This window comes from Cucumis melo, chromosome 8 (genome assembly GCF_025177605.1).
Source record: "Cucumis melo cultivar AY chromosome 8, USDA_Cmelo_AY_1.0, whole genome shotgun sequence".
NCBI classification, from domain to species: domain Eukaryota; kingdom Viridiplantae; phylum Streptophyta; class Magnoliopsida; order Cucurbitales; family Cucurbitaceae; genus Cucumis; species Cucumis melo.
The window spans coordinates 15,317,970-15,336,258 of NC_066864.1; the positions used below are offsets into that span (position 1 = coordinate 15,317,970).

At 33.8% G+C, this 18,289-nt stretch overlaps 1 long non-coding RNA gene across 1 annotated transcript; it reads right to left on the minus strand.

Moving 5' to 3' along the window:
* Positions 1 to 3,337: 3,337 nt before the first annotated feature.
* Positions 3,338 to 9,080, minus strand: LOC103499543 (uncharacterized). Its single transcript, XR_539858.3, has 2 exons — positions 6,963 to 9,080; positions 3,338 to 3,620 (listed from the first exon to the last, which is right to left on the minus strand). It is a non-coding gene; the product is annotated as an uncharacterized LOC103499543 (long non-coding RNA).
* Between the last annotated feature and the right edge of the window lie 9,209 nt (positions 9,081 to 18,289).

An 18,289-nucleotide genomic window follows, 5' to 3' on the forward strand; every position in this document is an offset into this window, starting at 1 on the left:
AGTTACTAGCAACAGGACAAAAAAATATCAATGGTATGCTCCAGTTTCACTCTAACATACCTCTTCATTATTAATGGTAGAAAGAATGCCTCTATACCTATCACAGATTAAGTAAATATCATCTCGATCAATAACGTATTCCCCTTACAAAATAGCAAATGCAAGAGGAAATATATATGACCATTTGCTTCAATAGATAAAGAAGTTAACATTTTGCCCTTATACTTTTCATACAAATGGGTTCCACTAAGTCGGGCCTATAATGTTTAAACCCCTCTATTATAGGACCAAATGATGAGAAAACTCTTCATAAAGTAGTCGTGCCTAGTATATCAGATGGAAAAAAAGACCAATCAACTTGGGTTCCAAGATTGTAAGCTCAACCAGTATGAAAGCTCGTTATGTGATTTCTCCCAATAACCAAAAAATAGCAATAAGTGTTTTTCTCTTTTCTTGTCATACTCATCTTTACTTGACACTATAATCGTACTTTTGTTTTATTATTTCTTGGAGTAATGACACAGTAACACTAGGACCAACTTTAACCATGTTTTAAATTTCAGAATTTCAACACTCATGAAATTAAAATTGAGTTGTGAGTGTGTTAAGTGTGAATACTAACATGAGTGTTCTCAATTGAGCCTAGTAATTTCAAACATTTTATGGCTCCAATTACAATCATATTTCCACTATTTTCATCTAACATACCAAATATTTTGGTCTGATTCAACTACAACAATTTCGTAGTGTTCTGTCACACAATAATTTTTAATGGCTAAAGATCTTCTTTACAGTCAAATAACATTCCCTCTTGAATTAAACAAAATATGTCTACACATACATTTCTATCTCTCAATGTTCACAAATAGAGTTTGCAATATCCTAATCTATTTGTTTATATCTTAGATGGTATCATTTCATTTTCTTGCTCTATATTTTCTTCATTTCCAAATAATTCATCAACCTCTGCATTTATATCACTATCTTTACCATTACAAGGTTCAAGAATAACTAGATCTTCATATCGCATCGACATATTTAATTAGTTGTTAGATATCAGGAGCAGATGGTCTTCTGATGAGCCAGCTACTTTGGTTCATCATGTTTCTGTTAGTCCACATGGGATTAGAGTATGGATTGATGTAGCAATTAAATGAAAGGCATATTTGTGGAGGCCAGCATCAGAAATGACATGTATGGTCATCTGATAATGTGATCATTGGTATGTTATCTAAATCTAATCTTTTTTGTCTACATTTGTTAAAAATTTTATATACTCATTTAATTAATATCCACTATTATTGGTGTATACATAATCATTTATTGATATATGTTTTATTAATTTATGTAGGTGAATGAAATGGAGTCTTAACCAAAGGACTAAAGAACCAACGGTGACAGTTAGCTCATATAATCTTGAACACTTATGATGAACTTTGTTTGTATTTTGAGGGTTAATTTGTGTGCTTGGTACATTTACTAAATATTTTATTTATCTTAGTATTATTTAGACCACAACACTAGCTAAGTAAATTACTGACTACTTTATTTTGTAATTTTAATATATTATGAATGGAAGTTATTAGTATTCATTGTGCAATGAAGTATCTATGTGTGTAAATTTAACTAAAGTTGAGTCCTTGAACTAAAATTTATCAAAATCTAATTAATTCAAAAATTATTCTTGGGAAAAAGGTTACCTCTTTGAAATTCATAAGTTAAAGCTATAGAAAGATTTATATAGCCAGTAACGAAATGGTATCAAATGGTTATTATAATTCTTATAATAATTGAAAACTATTAAATAGCACTATTATAGCTTAATATTTCAATTGTAAATACTATATTATGGCTTAATATTATAGCTACAAATACTATATTATAGCGTTGAAAAAAGGCTATTATATGTCAAAGATAGCACATTATTATATGTCTAATGAAAAACGCTATCAAATATTTCTATAGCAACATATATAAGTTATATCTTCATACTTTCTAATAGCACTCATTATAGCTTCGGAAAAACGCTATAAAAAACCTCAAATTTTTAATAACATGGACTGTTAGGACTTTTGAAAAAGACCATAAAAATTCTATTGTAACCTTTTCCGTTAGCTATCGTATATGTTATTTCATGTAGTGTTAATGCTTAATGCTCAATGGTTGTCCACCGATTCTTAGTTGCTTTTAAATCGACGTCATCTAAGTTAGCACATGAATTTTAGAAAAGTTAATGTATACAAAATTTATAGATTGACATATAGATAGCTTAGTTCTCATAATTTAGAGGGAACACCCATGCATTTCTGACTCCAATTACACACAAAAAATAGTTAAAAAATCATGTGCTAAAACAACAAAATTATATAGGAACCCAAACTACATATATAAGTCATACATTATTCCACTCCTTAAACATTTGGTTTGCAAGATTATCACTCCATTCAGTCCAAACATTAGTCGTTTCCACGAAGTTTATATTCTAAATGTTCATATCGCTTGAATCACCTTGACCAAGATGTGGCTGCTCAAATATTGCCTCTGAACCCATTTCCCTATATATCAAGTTATGTAAGAGGCAACATGTTGTTATTATTCTACATTGTATGTCAACGAGGTAATAGGATCTCTCTCGTAGAATGGCCTACTAACCCTTCTAATGATCCAAATGGTCTTTCAATAACATTTCTAGCAAAGGGATGCCTCATGTTAAATAGATATTTCGGCATGTTGATAGGTTTCCTCCACCCGTTTAGTTAGATGCTAATATTGACCTTGATATGGAGCGAGGAATCCTTCAGCATTTGGATAACCAGCATCACACAAGTAGTAGTAACCTGCCCATGTTGCGCCTATAATGAAAATTATTAGGGCACACCAAATTACATGAGCATATGGTCTAACACCACTATATGAGGAGAAGAGAATGCATCATCTTACCCTTTGGGACTTTTAGACCAGTAGGTCATGACACTGCATCTCTAAGTACCCTAGAATCGATTGTAGACCCTTCCCAACCAAGCATGACAAATGTGAACTCACCATTTTGCGAACACACACCAAGTACATTTGTGGTAACGTTACCGGCCTATACCTTAGGCGATCACTCATACTTACATTTACCTTGATGTGTGTACGATCTAATGTACCTAAACAATTCTGTCAAGGGGTAAAAGGCATTATTATTCTTTATATAACAAGCCAATACCGCATCAACCATAATTATTTTTTAGCCAACTTTTTTAAGAAAAATGTTACAAACACACTCGTCCCATTTGTTATATAAAAAGTATCATTGTTATTCTCAAATAGGGGTTTCAAGGGATTTTTATGTTTATTAAAAACATGTGTGTAGCCCTTTTGTTTTTATTATAACAAGTGAACAATATAAATTAACTTAAAAAGAAAAAATTAATATTAAAAAATTACATTTCAAATAAAATATTCTCAAAAGTTAAAATAAATAATCTAACAAATATAACACAATCATAATATACAAAACATGAATGTACTAACAAAGAAATAAAAAAAATGCAAAAGTCCATGTACAAATGTGGGAAAGAAAAGAACACATTATGTAATCTTGAGTGTCTAAGTGTGCAAGGTAAGACAAGATAAACCTACAAAAAAACAAAAAAAAGCAAAATAAAACAATAAATGAGATGAGATAAGTGGAAATAATGTATAAAATATTGTTGAATGTGACGTTACCTTGTAATACAATAGAGCTTACTTCATGATAGTTTGAAACTAAAGAAAAGTCCACATTAACCAAGCAAAATGCACATACCTCAAACAAAATATCAAAAAACATGGAAAAACCAAGTGCATTGGTTGATGAGGAAAATAATAGTATAAAAAAAAATAACGTCCTAATATGCATAGGACAAAATCTATACAAAAATAAATGGAAAATAATTTACAACTCAAAATAAGTAGGAACATTATGACCTCGGCTTCAATAAAGTAAATTTTAGATACAAAAGAGAGAGGTGGTGTGTATAGGAAGGAAAAGTGATCTATTTATATTAAAACAAATGGTAGTGTTAACTAATCACTCAACCACCATTAATAAATAAAGAAATAATGATTACTATGTATTGAATACAAATACAACTACTACATATATAAATAAAAATAAGATTTTCAAGTTTAAATCTCTTAACAACCGAAGGTAAACATTGAAATTATTAAATACAAATACAACTACCACATATACAAATAAAAATAAGATTTCCAAATTTAAATCTCTCAACTATCAGAAGTAAACATTAAAATTATCCTATTCAAATATTGTCACGCCCCATTCCTAAAGTTGTTTCTCGCAACTTGGTGGAGTCATGCCGCCTATGTCTCGACGCTTACCACACCGCGGAGTAAGCGCCAAACACCAAGTGAACTGAACAACTTCTCTTTTTACAACCTTACACTAAGCTTAAACGCCAAACTTTTTTAACACAACAGTGAAATACAACAACTTAAAATTCATTAACTTAGCCTTATTGTCTAACCTTTAATACCCAGCTTAACAATACCTTTTAACTACTTATGCGATAAACACAAGATAATGCAGCGAAATGAGTACAAAAATTTTCTATATTAACTTAACACTATTGCGGATACAATATGAACTATTTACTGAAGTCATTCATAAGGTCTTTCTTCCATTGATGGAAGATTAACATATATTCTACATATACGAGACACTAGAAAACAACATTGTTATAAGGATACTCATTCATTTAAGATGAACGTTTCACAACATTCATTCATAACTGCTAAACAAACGCAAAAAAGAATCAGCAATAAATGAAAGTTTAGTAATCACGTCGAATCTTTTTTTACCACTCACAAATATACTTTAGCATCAACCCCTTCCTTTTCTGTCATTGGATTCCTTTTCTTACCTTGTGGTTTTCTCATCTACCATTTAGCTCTCTAAACTTTCCCTTGTCACTTTCATTAGAAAATCTAACTCTTTTTAACAGGATTTTCTTTTCCTCTTTGGCCTTTGGCCCTTTTTATAGTGACCTACCATATCCAAGGGTCGCTTCAATACTTTACATGTGTCACCCTTACCAATACGTCAGGTCATGCAACCAACCCAAACTTCACTTGTGGGCTATCCGTCAGCGGCGATTGGACATTTCCTCAAGACGCATACCTTATCTCCTTGTGAATCAAACTCTTAAATTACCTGACCCTCATATTTTCTCGGGAAGAACAAACATTTACTTCCTCGTAGCGAGTGGTCAAGTCCAGCTGACAAGACACTTCCTCACCTTTTTCCTTAGACGTAGGCACTTCTTCTCGCATTACTATACTAAACACCTAACTCTTGGTCTCCAACACATGCTTCTTCCTTGCAAACTTATTCTTATCACTTCGCTTGCCTTCTCGCAATGGAACTTAGACTTAAGCACTTCTTTTTGCGTCGCCTTTTTCCCTTCTGCACGTTCACTCGCAGAATCTGCTATACTCTTTTCCAAACTGACCTCACAGAAAGGATCCTCTCCATCTGAACTTCCTTTCTCCCTGTCAGAGAATAACGCATACTCCTTTTGCATAATATTTCTTTCATCAGGAGTCACTTTGTTTAGTATCTTTGTCCAAGGATCTTTATCGCATTGGTACTACATGATCAAGGCCTCACAAATACAACTACCACATATGCAAATAAAAATAGGATTTCCATATTTAAATCTCTCTCAACTACCACAAGTAAACATGAAAGTTATCACAGTCAAACCACTTCAATCCATCTGTTTTGTCAAACTTAAATTTCTCAAGTACATAATTGAAAAAAAATAATTAAAAAATAATAGATGAAAAATAATACCAATCAAAACAAAATTGTAAACTCAATAATAATGTATCAACTAGAAAAAACATTAACAAAGAATGTAACTAAAATTTGAGAAGACGAGATCCTACAAGAAATTAATCGTCATTTGCCTTAATAATCATCATTTTTTACCATCATTCCCGAACACACGTAATCTAGTGATCCCATAGGAACACACATGATCTTCGATGAACCCAAAAGAACACCTAGGACAAAACTGGTCTTCGATGACCCGAAGGAACACCTAGGACAAACTAGTCTTTGGTGAACCCAAAGGAACACTTAAGACAATCGAGTTGTAAGTGACCCTGTCGAACCACTCATGTACTTAACATATCATGACAGACTGGTGGTTCTGTCGAACCATATAGTCATAAAAAGGTGGTGATCCCGAGGTACACCCATATGCGTACGATCCTAATAGACAAAGGTAACAAAACACCCATCCATAGCATGTGCGTAGCATATCATAAACATCGTAACATGGCATGAATATTAATCATAACGTCCTTAATCATGTGATTAATATATCATGCATCATTATCAACGTAAATCAATCATCATCATCAACATAAAAAAAGTCATAAATACCCGTCATTAACATCAAAACATTAAGCATTTTAGCTACATTAATGCATAATGGTTAAATAACATACAAGCTCTTAATTGCAGTTTGAAGGTTTAATAGGAGAACGATCCGTTGAAACAAATCAAGAGAATAAAAAAGTTATTCAATTGAAAAACAACACTAAATTAAAGAAAAAGTAAACCAAAATAAAACCATTAACAGATTGGTCTAAACAAGTGTATCTTGGAGCCAAAACAAAGAAAAAAAAACATTACAGAAGGAAAAAAAAAAGCATTAGAGTAAAAAAAAGGAAAAAAAGCATGACACATTATAAAACAAAAAAAAAAAAGCATTACACAACTAAAAAAAATGTATTACATGACAAAAAATGCATTACATAACAAAAAGCATGCATCACACAAAAATGCATTACAGTACCAAAAATGTATTCTAGAATAAAAAATGCCTTGTAGAACAAAAAAATGGCATTACAGAATAAGAAAAAGGCATTACATAACAAAAAATAGAAAAAGAAAAAGCATTACGTACCCAAGGAAGGTTAGCACAGACCCGCAACTCCTTGTTTCCCTCTTTTAGAAATTTTTGCCGTGTGAATATACCAAAAGTTTAGGATTCTGATTTCCTTCGCCAAAATAAATCCGTGAACCCACCGTAAATCTGATCTTTCCTCCATTGGGATTCGATTTCCTTTGCCACCAAAAGAGAAGAAAAAGAAAAATACTAAAAGAGACCGTATTTCCTTCGTTGAAAGAAATAAGTGACCTAATTTTTGTTTGTTATCCTTCACTCCAACGAAAGATCACATGCCAACAAGGGGAAGACATGAAGAAGATGAAAAAGATGCATAAGGGAGGAGATGAAAAGGTTAGGGTTTGAATGAGAAAGTAAAAGGAGAGACTTTTTTTTTTTTTTTTTTTTTTAATTTTCACATGTAAAAAGATAAACCCTTCATTTACCCCATCTGTTGAGCCATTCATTTTAGACCATGGGCCAAACATGGGCTGGGCATTAAATGCCAAGCCCACATAATTCCAAACCTAGGAGCCAAACAACCTCCTAATGCCAAGAAATGTATTTTGTAGCTTTAACTTCGATGTTGGACTTCTTCCTCAACTCCTTTTAGTGCGAAAGGCATACCCAAAAAATTAGACTAATTGTCTAAGATTTTGCAATTCGAATGAAGCAAATGGCACAAGTAGTTTTGAAGCTCTCATTCTCCAAAGTTTCTTGTTTATAGAGCTCCTTGTGTGCCTTGGTGATAATACTTCTTCCTTATACTTTCCACCTCATGCTTCTGTGGCTTTGCATTGACACGTCCTTTTTAGTTATCCTACTCCTCCTACTTGTATGAATCAAACGCATTGTATGTTATCCACCCCATGCTTAAAACCCACAAAGTTCCTTTCTCCTGACTTGTTCCCTTTTTGTCGACTACCCTTTTCCTTGTTAAACTTCATTCATTTCTTAGTCTAAGGCTACCATGACAATTAAATTATAACACTCAAATTATGTCACATAAATCATGATACCCGAATGCTAGTTATAACTAATTCTTGAAAAAGAATTCCTTTTTAACTAAGGCTATTATACTTGTTTTAAGATGTTTTATGTTCTCTATGACCAAGGTTTAACAACCATCACATTAGTGAGATTTCTTTCCATTTTTCCTTTTATTATAAATCTTAAATCCCTAAACTCAACCTGTATTCATCTCTTAAGTTCTTTGAAAGACTTAAGAATTCTTGGGATCTAGGGTTTACACACATCAATCATATCAGTCGAAGGGTGGTGATCTCGAGGGACATCATACATATAGGGTATAACCTACTAGCTAAAGCTAACATACAGCAACAATCCCAAAAGTATGTCACAATCAACCCAATCCAATAATAAGCATAACATGCAACATCATTCAATAATCCATAATCATACAGTCAGTCATACATGCAAGTCACATAATTTCAGACAACATCTCCTATAAACCCATCTATGCATTTTAGCTATTGCATAATTAGTCAAACCATGCATCACTTAAATCTTAATTTTGAAAGTCCAACTTACCTGAGATTAACTAAAAATATTCTAATTCCCAATTAAATCAGTCCTAAACATAAAGGAAAAAAATTAATAACTTACTTAATAAATAACTAGCCATCAACCTAAATTTTCCGATTTATCTTACCCAAATTTGAGGTCGAAACCAATTCCCCTTGAGAGCATCCATACTTGCTTAAAAAATCTGATTAATTCTTTAAAGAAAACTTCTAATTTGATCCAAAATTAACTTTATCCTTAAAGCCATTAATTTATAAGAAAACCCACATCAAAGCCAACTATGACCAACGACGCGAACGACTAAGATCTAGGGGCGACAGGTCTTAAATTGCAACCAAAAAGAGGAGCACTTGTAGGAGTGTAGACCTGGTACAACTCGGAATAGACTGATGCAGAACTAAGATGGCGTACGACTATTCGTGCGACTAGGGTGAAAAGAAGACAGGAAGGCGTGGGTCGACTCTCTATTTTGCGTGGCTCAATCAATGAAACAAAGATGTGCAGTTGGGCTTGAAGTTCAATGGATGGTGGAGGAGGTCGGGACAACGATGGGCATGCGGCGGCTAGGTCATGAAGAAGAGGAAACCCTTTTTTCTAAACACCACGCTTCCCTAGGCCTTTTAAATAAATGGATGATAATAATAATAATAATAATAATAATAATAATAATAATAATAATAATAATAATAATAATAATAATAATAATAATAATATTTCCCATTTCTCTTTATTCAATTAATTCCGATCTCTTCTAATTAATTATTTCCCACAATATCCTTATTAAACATATATATCAATTATACTTAATCAACATTTCTCTCTCTTCCTCTAATCCTCTTCCATCACATCAACCATTCCTCCCTCATAGTTAATTCCCTTCATAAGCCTTTCTTCTTAATTTCTTTTCTTCAATTAATATAAACAACCAATATTATTCCGTAAAAGTCCATATCCTTAATTAAATCCATATCTTACATAAAACTAATTAATTCATAATAGACTAACCAATATCAATTAATTTAAGTTTCACACAACAAAAAGAAAACACAATAATAAATTAATCTTAAATAAAAATTTAAGATAGTTAAATTGAAAATTATTCAAGATATTTAAATTGAAAATTACCTTTATTTTTTCGTTCTTACAAAATAGATTTTTTTTCGAATTATTAATACTCTTTGCACAAACAATTCTAATCCTTTTTGGCAGCATATGAAGATTTAATTAACAACATAATGGATCTACCCTTCATCTTATCATGAATGGAAGATCTTGTTGGTTTTTAGATCAATAGTCGCACTTACGTTAATATTGTTTCCAGTGTAAGAAGTGTTGGAATTTATGTCCTAAAACTCGTACTTTGTAGTTAAAATTATATTCTATGTAATAAAGTGGTTATTAAGGACTTATTAGTGAAAATAGAATACAATAATATTGAATCAATCAACTAAGATCCCGAGGTTATCTAGTGTAGACTGGAACTTTATGTAGAGACATAAATGTGGATCAAGTTCGAGCTTATAGCCTGAACGTTCTATAGTATATGGATAAGGTTAGGCGTCTTTTTCTGGGAACACTATGGATGCAGCCTGCTCTGCAGTTAATACAAACGATGTGATCCTGAATCGTTCATGTAGAGACATGAGAGTGAGGGTATTCTATGTAAAGAGTTTGCATAAGACTGAGACCACGAAATAGTCACTTTTAAGTTATAACACCGTTGACTATATAAACTGACTATTTTGTTTATGATTGACATAGGTAACTTAATCGTTCATGTAGAGACGTGAGCTAACTATGAAATTTTGTTCAACCGGTATTATCTTTTAATCTCCATAGGTGAGGGCAACTCAATGGCGTTGGCCCAATAAGCCTCATATTTTAGGGGTAAGATCGGGTAAATGGCAAGGGACATAAGGTGCAAGATGGATTTTGCTCCTACTCACTTTAGGGTTAGTAGATAGGTTGCTCCCTTTAGAATTGAATTCAAGTTTTGAACAAGGGATCTCGCCCTCTCATTGGCCTGAGAGGGACTCGATTTATAGGTTGGACTTTAAACCAAATGTTCATTAGTGGATTAGTGGGACTTAAGGAACAAGATGTAGTCTTAGGAGTAAAACAGTATTTTGACCTAGCCGAGGTTACGAACAACCGTGAAGGATTAACTTATTGATCATGGTTATATCAAATGGACACAAATATATTTATAGTGAGGGGAGAGCAACTACAAGACTTTAGTGGAATGACCCGTTAGATAACGAATGTTGATTAGCTCGGTCTAAAAGGCTTTAGCCACTTAATCTCGGATCAGTGGAGCCCACGATCTATAAGTCCATTAGGTTCCCCTGCTAGCTTATACGGAACTAACTTAGAACAATATGTTGAAATAATTCAAATTGTTCGAATTAGATAGAGAGAGAAACCGACGAATATGTGTGATATAATCGTCGGTTATAGGGCTTTATGTTTAAACGTGATTTGAATGTTAAAAATATCAACATGGATTCATATTCAGAAGCACAAAATTTATGGACATGGTCAAAGTTGTGAAAAGTCAAAATGTTGAATTTTGGTTTTGAAAAGTCAAACTTTTACGGGCTTTATATTCAAATGTAATTTGAATTTTAAACAAATGGATGTGGATTCATGCTCGGGAGGTCGAAATTAGTCAAGATAGACAAAATGGTAAAAAAGTCAAAATGTTGACTTTTGACATAAAAAGTCAAAGTTTGACTTTGACTAGAATGGTCAAATGACCATTTTGCCCCTTGACTAAAGTTAGACAGAAAATCCAACATTTTGTTGCATAATCCCGCTAACTCTTAGTAGACTATGTGGAAGCTTATGATGATGACACCAAACCTACTAAGAGATAATGGAATGGTGATTAATTCCACTAAATGTTAGTGGAATGCTAGGTGTTGAGATTCAATAAACTAATTACATGCCATTTTACATGTAATTAGTCTACTTAAGGGACATCAAATTGGGAAAAGATTTTTGTAAGTTTTGTAATTTTGAATTACAAACCTTATGCTCTCAAATCTCAAATTTGTTTTTCCACCTCCAATTTCCATCTCTTTCTCTAATTCTTTCATTTAACGGGTCCTACAACCCGATTCTTAGTCCAGAGAATAGCAGGTTAACACTAATGGTAGACCTGGTTCGTGATCGTGAAGAGATTTAGAGAAGTCGGGAGAAGCTACAATGGTATGGTTTTTTTTTTCTAATAGTGTAATTAGGGCTTTTTGTCTTAAGCATGTTAACATCTAAGTTAGTTTAGATGCATCTAGGGTAAAATTTTGATCCTTAATTCCGCTGCGTTAGTATGCTATCCTTCAAGAAGTATGGTCCAAGCCCACTTTTCTTGAACCATTATGTCTTTAGTATATATTTTTCATCTTATCACGAGACTAGTTCTAAACACCTTTAGAAGAAAATGATCAATGAAGAATTCAAGGCTCTAAAAAATACTCATATTTGGAACTACATGTATCTACATTTGGCCAAAGAGCTATACATTGTAAGTAGATTCACAATATTAAGACGTTCACTAAGGTCCCTCGAGCAACATCTATTCACATGAAAGCTCACCTGATGAGATATTTTCTACGACTAAAGGTACACAAACTGATAGTTTGTGAAATAACTATTACCTAGAGATTGAGCTAGTTTTTGAGTTACATTTGTCACACCCTGCCCCAAAATCTCTTGATGCGATCATGTGGGGACATGATCACCTAGACATTCAACACAAGTCTCTCTACGAGATAGCATACAAAATGCCTAGTAAGCGGAAGAAACACAAACATCAAACTTAACGCGAGATAAGAATTCATTGGTACTCGATATAAGAGTACATAAAACAAGTAAAAGAGTTTCTTCAAACTGAAAAATATACAAGTCTCAAAAATCTTGTTCATCTCGCCTAGGACACTTCATGTTATGTGAACTTACTAGAAATACTAATAAGTTAATGTGATACAGTTATGGCACAACAGACATTCAATTTGGCAAGTCTAACACTTAATGTCCTTCGCTACCTAGGGGCAGGGGGAGGGAAATAAAGCAAAACATTTAAAAGATTAGATAAAAAATGTCTAGTGAATGGGGTTTTTCACCATTAGAATTAATAAGTTTCTGCCATAACGTGTTGCAACTCATTTCGCAAAACCATGCAATAAAATATTATGTGTTTCAATGCTTTAGTCGATTTATACAATCCAAATCTCATTAAAAAATATTTATAATTCATATGGAAATATAAAACATGGTTGTATTTCTATAAATACTATTTACACAACAAGAATAGGGCATCCTATCCCAGACCACAGAGCAAGGATAACGTATCCCACACAAAAGTACACAGTAAGTGTGAGTTATCACATCGCGAAGGGTACCAAATATTACTTCATCACAATATTCTAGCTCATTTTCAAATTCAATTCTTTTGTAAACCAATTATATTTTTAGAATATGAGAACATAACATAAATCATGGAATTCAAAAATTTAATAAAAGATTCAAATACAATGGAAACTCTTTTAGTTAGAACATTTTAAGTAGAAACCACTCACAATTGGTAGACTTCTCCTCATTGAGGTCTTAGCTCAAATTTCTAGCAATTCTTTACAATTTCATGCAAAATTTGAGCTCGTGGTACCTCACTAAAATCCTTTGAAATTATTCCACTCTTTCTTAAGAAAAACAAGGTAGAAAAACGGCTCTTAATTTGTCAAACCCCTCCCTCCTATTTATTAGTTCGCTCAATTCCTCTAGGAATACATCTAAATATTGGCAAACCATTGGTACACGTCTTGGGTCATTCTTTTCTACCTTAGTGTTGCCCACGTGAGCAAGATACCTAGTGCACCCTCTTCTTCTCAGTTACCTTGCCTTAAATGGATAAAATTCCTCCTAATTCTATTTTCTTATTGCTTATCAATTTGAGTTCAAAATTTCCTTGCTCTCTTAGTATTACCTACTTATAGGAACAATCCAATACTAGATGATACTTGGTAAGGAAATCCATTCCCAAGATCACATCTAATTCATCGAGTTAAAATAAAATTAAGTTAACCTTCAATGTGACGTTCTCATTCATTACCTCGTAATCTCTACATACTGACTGTACTATAAACACTTTGCTTCAAGGTGTGCTAATTATTAATCCACTTTCTAAAGACTATATCTTGTGTTTTAAAAGCTTAGCTTGAGATAGAGAAATGAAAAAATGTGTGGCTCCAAAATCAAATAACACAAGAGTGAAGAGTTACAAATCATTAACAAACCTACGATCACGTGAGGGTTGTTTCTGGTCTCATTCTAAGTCATAGCACAAACGTTTCTTTGCAACTTGGGCCTTCCTAGTCCTCTAAATTACTAGATTCAACTTTAGCTTTATTTAGGCAGTATGGCTGGTTGACTGATTGAAATACGGTTCTTGGGTTACCTTAGATTCCCAAGATACGGTAGTATTTAGCAAAATATCCTTGTTGTCTGCAGTTGAAGTAATTATTTGAAAAATTATTCCTTTCCTAAAAACTTGAATCTGGTCCAGCTGCTCGTCTTTTTTAGGAACATTCTCCACCCATAAAGAAGTTCCTCATCCTTCACCTCTGTTCTACCTCGAGAAACCTCATCCGTAACTCATTCTATGTCCACATGGATTATGAGAGCAAGATTTAAAATCGCTCACTAATGAACGCCTGGCACGTGATGCTTATTATCGTTGCATCATTCGGCACCTCGTGTGTCACTAAAACTTTGACCGCATAGGTCTTCCATCAGAATTTTGTTCCTTTCATCTACCAAGCACCTCTCGACTCTAATGGAAACTTCTACCAAGGCTTCTCCAAACAGCTTGGACTTATAAGCTTTATCAACTACAAAGGCTAAAGCGTATTTAGCCAGTTCGATAAATCGTTTTTCATATTCTTTGACGACCATGTCACCTTGAATCAGATTCATGAATTCTTTTATTTTCGTGTCGTAAAAAGAGCAAGGATAAAACTTATCTTTAAACGCCTTGCAGATCTCTATTCATGTGACAAAGCTTACAACGTTTGCTCTGGCACATAGAAAATCCACCAATCCTCATCACTATCTTGCAACAAGAATATTCTTATTTTTACCTTTCCTTCCTAAAGTTAATCCATCACCCCCAGAGCACTTCTTTATAAAAAATACAAGTTATTGTAGCCTTTTTTATAGAATATTAAGGACAAAATGTAGAACAAGTGTATCAAAACGCCATGATTATGTTGAAAAAACATAAGTATTTAGAAATACACTTTATATAAGCATCCATGTCTTTTTTACTGCATTTCAGTTTCTTAATGCAAGAATAAAAGCAAAAGAAGAGATTAGTGAATAGTAGAGGATATTATGCAAGAGCTACACGAGAAGAGTCGTTTGGTGAGAACAATTGCTAGGAGATGAGCTTCATAACTACACGAGGACGATTCACTACAAGGCAAGAATGGTAGTTGGGGATAATGTGACTTGACAATGGTGGCTTTCAACGCTAACATGATCAAAAGAATAGAAGTTTTCCGCCAAAAGTTGCCTACATAAAATACTCCATTTCCATCAACAAAGGAAGGCCTAAATAGGGCAAAAGAAAGGTCGACTATGTGAAGAGTCATGTGCTGATGTCTGCCATGGCCTAAATGGACCCAAACACTAGAGAAGCGCGGAAAGGAGTAACCTTTCCACCATCTGTAAAAGTAACTTTCTTCTTCTCCATACAACCTGCGAGTGAGAGCTTGAAGTTTGAATAGAGGGAAGCCTATTCCCATTTTCCCTAACTTGTAAACATTTTTCATTCTCTTTTCTTCCCATTTTTTGTATTCTTTGTAATATATGTTGTTCATATTGTACAATGGTTGAAGGCCTATATTCTTTTAAATATATATTACATGTTTATATCCCTTCAATCCATTCTTCTCTTTACTATTCACTTGTCAATGTGTTATTCGTAGTTTAGTCTCATGATAAATTCTTGATAAGTTGTTTTGCTTATAATTCTTATCCAATTAGTTAAGTTATTTTCATTGCTTAGCCTATGTATATCGCCAACTACCTGAGAGGGCAAGTAACAAGGATATGGCTAACGCATGCAAGAAGGAGTTTGGAGACAAACTCCACCTTGGCGAGATAACTTCCACTATTTGTATCCCGAACATCGAGCAAGTGTGGGCAATAAGCATCGAGAAGTTATTGTCCTTAAACATGAAGTTCTATACGTTTTATAAGTGAATTCTTCTAGATATATCTCGCCTATCTAGGTTGAGACATTTGTATCTCGATAGGAGGACAAGTGTGGCATTTAAAGACTCCGAGAGGAGCTCGTCTTAATCATAAGTTAGTTATGAGGGTCATATCGCATCAAGACTTTCATGGTCTAATTGCCTAGTCATGCATAGACATTCCTTTACTCATTCTTAATATAAGTTAGTTCGCATCTCCATTTCGCATCCATCTAACTCCCCTTTACATAATCTCTAGCGTGCATAAGTAGTTATAATTTTTCTTACATTTATTTATTCATTATTCATTATTCTTTTATACTCCCTAAAGGATAAGTAAATCCTCGAATTAATCTTTGATATCAATTCTCTGTGTTCGACTCTAGATCATTCCAACAAACTTATTGTTTTGCTTATACTTGGGTAAGTAATAGGAAAACTTGAGATCAACTAGGACTTAGTTTTTATGCAATAAAGAGATACATAGTGAGTATTTTGCATACCGTGATCATGATCGATGACTTATTGCATAGGACTAATTACGTATATAACTAACCTTGAGTTCCGAGCATAGTACAATAACTTTAAGTTTCTTTGCGAAGCAACGTGCAGAACGCCAAGTAAGCGAAAATAAAAAATACCATAAAATCTTAATGTCGAATGTGAACTTAGATGAAATATGGGAGATTCATTGATATTTCAAATAATAAGGTACATTAAGTACTTTGTGCAACATTCTTTACGAAACCCGTAAATGCAACTTAAAACAACACTTAGACTCTCATCGCCTAGCTGCTGTATGTTATGCGAGTTGACAGTGGCCACTACCAAAATAAGTCTTAGAGGTTTTCAACTTACATTAAGGAAGAAAAAATAGTAAATTGAATAAGTGTCAAAAGGAAGAGAACTAGGCGTTTAGAGGTTGGGTAGGAGGTCAAAATGGTAAAAATAACCTCTAAGTGATATGTGTTAGGTGGCCAAATGTTGGTTCAAAAGAGTTATGGATTTTAGGTTATGATTTTTCAAAGTCAATGTAAGTTTCTAGACGAAAATGGGTTTTTGGGCAGTGGACAAGTGTCAAGCATGTCAAGGCAAGATGAACGTGAATTTATTTTTCATGGAGGTTATTGGGCTTATTTTAAGGCACAGGGCACATTGAAGCAACAAGAATGCATGCATAAGTTAGAGTGCAAGGATGGGGAGCGCAACACAACATGCGCAAGGCATGCAATGGTAGTGCGCTCAAGGTGTGCGGCCAAGACATGTGCGACAACTTATTGCAAGGTTAGCACGTGCCACACGACACCCCTTTATGAGGTTAGCATGCGGCAAGGCCTACCCATGCCATACACCGCGCCAAGCACAACCACTATGCAATTAAGCGTCAACGGACTACTTTAGGCTTTTTTGGGCTGTTTTTTGGGTTGTTTTTAGGCTGTTTTACTATTTTTGGAAATCTTAAGGAATGATTTAGGTATTTTCTTAATCAAGAGATTAACTAAGAATTAAGTGTGAAATTTTAAGATCAAAGAGGCTTTGAAGGAATTCCCAAACCAAGGATTAGCTTAAGTATAATGAGTGATAAAATGATTTCTATAATGTTTATAAAGCATAGTTTCTAAGTTATTGAACAAGGCATGTTTCAAGATAAATGTTTAAGCTATCATCTTCCATTGTGTTGTAAAAGCTAAATGCATTATAAACTGATTTCTCAAGCTATGCTATGATTCACGCAGTGCTATTATTGATTGACTTGATGATAGTTTATGAATGAAAAAGAAATGTTGAGAATCTATAATGACCCCTCCATAAGATTTTATTTTTCTTATCGTCTGCCATGCATCTTTTAACCCTCATGGTAGCTTCAACTAGTCTAGAAAAGTCAGACCAATCCATGTTGGTCGTGACCCGTGCTCTTATCTTAATTCGTAGACCTTCTTCAAACCGCTTTTACTTATTTACCTCGTCAACCACAAGGATTAATGCATACTTAGCCAACTCAGTAAATCATTTTTTGTATTTTGTGACAGTCACGTTGCCTTGAACCAAACTTATAAATTCATTTCTCTTTGCGTTATAGAAGGAACGAGGGTAAACTTTATCCTTAAATGCCTTTCTGAACTCTTACCACATGACAAGGCCTTCTCCTCATGCCCTCAGTGCGTGAAGAATCCATCAGTCTTATGCACTATCATACAACAGGAACGTTGCTAATTTTTCACTTTTCTCTCTTTAGGGCAGTCTATTACCCCAAACAAAATTTCGATCAATCTCAACCATTTTTTTGCGTTAGCTGGATTAGTGGTCCCTACAAAGGTCATTGACCCTAGTGTCTTTAACCTTTCAATGCTAAATCTTTTGTCTAACTTATAAGGGAAGGGATCAAACACAGGTTCCCCAGCTTTCCTCCCTACTGAATTGTCTAGGTTACTAGATTTTCATCAGATACCTGTGCTCTATTTGTGCTTCCCACAGCTAGAACATCCATTGCCACTTACCTGACTTGCCTTGGCCTTCCTCGTGGTGCCATAGTTCCTATATCACATCGAT